The sequence below is a fragment of the Palaemon carinicauda genome, unplaced genomic scaffold (assembly GCF_036898095.1).
Source record: "Palaemon carinicauda isolate YSFRI2023 unplaced genomic scaffold, ASM3689809v2 scaffold474, whole genome shotgun sequence".
Classification (NCBI taxonomy): Eukaryota; Metazoa; Arthropoda; class Malacostraca; order Decapoda; family Palaemonidae; genus Palaemon; species Palaemon carinicauda.
The window spans coordinates 104,424-107,500 of NW_027171733.1; positions in this window are offsets into that span (position 1 = coordinate 104,424).

Consider the following 3,077-nt stretch of genomic DNA (forward strand, 5'->3'; position numbering starts at 1 on the left):
TAGTCATTTAGAATGCGCAACTCTTCCCTAAAGTGACTTGGACTAATCAAGGACTTCTTCCTCCTAAAAAGTCTATGACAAAACATCCGTCATTCTCTCTGTGTCTGGAAATTAATACAAAAATGTCATGGAAAGGGAATATATAATTACAAATATACAATAAAGAAACACACAAACATGCGAGCGTGCACACACACACACACACACATATATATATATATATATATATATATATTTATAAATATGTATATATATTCATATATATATATATATATATATATATATATATATATATATATATAAATGAAAATTCTGAGAGACGGCAAATAATGGTTGTTAATGAAAATACTTATTTAAAAGACATTATTTTCCTCTCAAGAAATAAAAGGTTAAGCATAAGATGTAAAACAACAAAATTATTTATTGAGCAGGTACTACCAGTATTAACTTACGCTTTCGAAACTTTGAGCCTTACTAAAGCCTTAGAACAAAGCCTAGTTCCAACTCAAAGAGCTACGAAAAAAACAATGATTTGAATAACATTCGGAGACAAAAAAAGAGCAACATGGAAACGAAAGTAAAGTAAAGCAGAGGATATTTTAACAACATGTGAAAGAGAAATTTACTTGGGGAGGACATATAATGAGAATGCCAGATAGTGGATGGACATTGAAAATACCAGAATAAGTTCCTAGAGACTGCAAAAGAAGGTTAGGGAGGATGAAAAGACAATGGATTGACGAACTAAGAAATTTTGGCATAGAAAGACCATAAAAAAGTACAAGTGAAAGGACACCACGGTGGGTTTTCTTCTGCAGTGGATGATACACATTGATTTACAATGTGTCTGTGTATGTGTGTGTGTTTGTGTATGAGTGCGTGCGTGTTTGTGTGTATGTGTGTGTGTACTGAGATGCCACTAAGTGCAAGATTAACTGAAGGTCGCAATTGACGTCAGGGGAATCACATGATCTGCTTATCCTCAGTCAAGGACGTTGCTTTTATCATGATATTGTCTCCAGCCAAAGCAAGATGACTGACTCTAATCATCCTTATCTGTATATCTCGCTATCTTATTAATTTTAAGTCATTTTAATTACATTATTAACGAGAGAGTGCATTTGTGCGTGCCAAACTCTTGAGTGCTTTTATACACACGCACATGCACACGCACACATTCTCTGCCTTTCAGTTCTATTATCGATATCTGGGTTCAAAAACCTCAATCACAGTCCCATTCACTTTTGATTACCAAATTTATAACAGCACATTTTCACCTCTCTTATTTAGCACCTTATAGAGCACATAGTCTGGATGTGGCTGGGTATAAGCTTCCATCCTCTAATATACTCTTCTTCTTTAGGGAACTTGATCTTTATATCCAGCCTCACAAACTCCTCCTTCTTTTCCACTCTCTCTCTCTCTCTCTCTCTCTCTCTCTCTCTCTCTCTCTCTCTCTCTCTATATATATATATATATACATATTTATATACACACACATATATATATATATATATACACACACATATATATATACATATATATATATATATATATATATATACTGTATATATACATATGTATGTATATATATATATATATATATATATATATATATACAAAGATATATGTATGTTTATAGATATATATATGTAGATATATGTGTATACATATATTCATATATATATGTATATATATATTATGTATATATACATATTTATATATACACACATATATTTACACACACATATATATATATATATATATATGTATATATATACATATGTATATATATATATATATATATATATACATAGATGTGTGTATATTTATAGATATGTATATGTATATATATATATATATATATATATATATGTAGATATATGTATATATATTATATATATATATATATATATATATATATATACATATATATGTATTTATATGTGTGTATATATATACATATATATAGTATATATATATATATATATATATATATATATATATATATGTGTGTGTGTATATATATGATAAGAAATAAAGCGGTTGGAAAAGTTCTTTCTATACCATCGTTATCATCGCCGTGTTGAAGTATGATACAATATCTTATCAAGAATCAAAATTAGAAACATAGTGAAGTCTACCCGACAGAAAAAATCCAAGTTCAATGATTATTCCTCATTGCCCTTATTGACAAGAGAAGCTCCAAAGTCCTGCTTCCCTTTGACCTTTGACGGGAGAGTACACCCTTTGGGTTGGGTGAGGGAATGGGGAGGGGTCCTTTAGGAAATCTAGAAAAATGCGGTCCTTATCAGTTATGTTGGTCTCTCTCTCTCTCTCTCTCTCTCTCTCTCTCTCTCTCTCTCTCTCTCTCTGGATAAATCTATAGATAGGATGAATAGAAAAATATGTGACTAATAGAGAGAAGTTAGTAGGAATCCAAGAAAGACACTGTGTAAAGAGACACGTCATATCGAAGATGAACTCCAGAAATAACTGATTTCAGAATGGCACTGCAATTTATATTTAAGTGGACGGCCGGCCAACCTCGTTTTTCAACACCAGGGTGATTTAGCCTAAATAACTCGCGTTTTCTTTTTTTCTATTTTTAAATCCCTTCTCCTCCCTTCATAATTAATATTAGGACCTGGGATTATTACTTTTATAGACTAGATATAGACGTCAAATGAAATGAAGATTTTATTGTTAAGTATTTTTCTCTTTTATATGATTTTTTTTTTCTTAATGGCCACTTAAATAGGAACATAACCTTTGAAAGCTTTTTTCCCTGCCATAAGGAAAAGGCAGAAAAAGATATTGTATTCTTTCCTTCAAGCATTCCATTATCAATAAGGCCATTTTCTAGTAAACCTATAATTTCAGAGAGAAGATCGAACAGTTTCCCTTTTAAGTGACTCCTCCAACGCCATTTGATCCCTCTAACTATAACGTTACTGGGGAGACGATTGTTTGGCAGGTACACAGTCACAGCAGGGAGACGCCTTCCATTTGGAAGTTTGCAATGATGGTAGGTCATCGAAGGATTGATTATTCCTTAAAGAACTGAGACAGTTGAT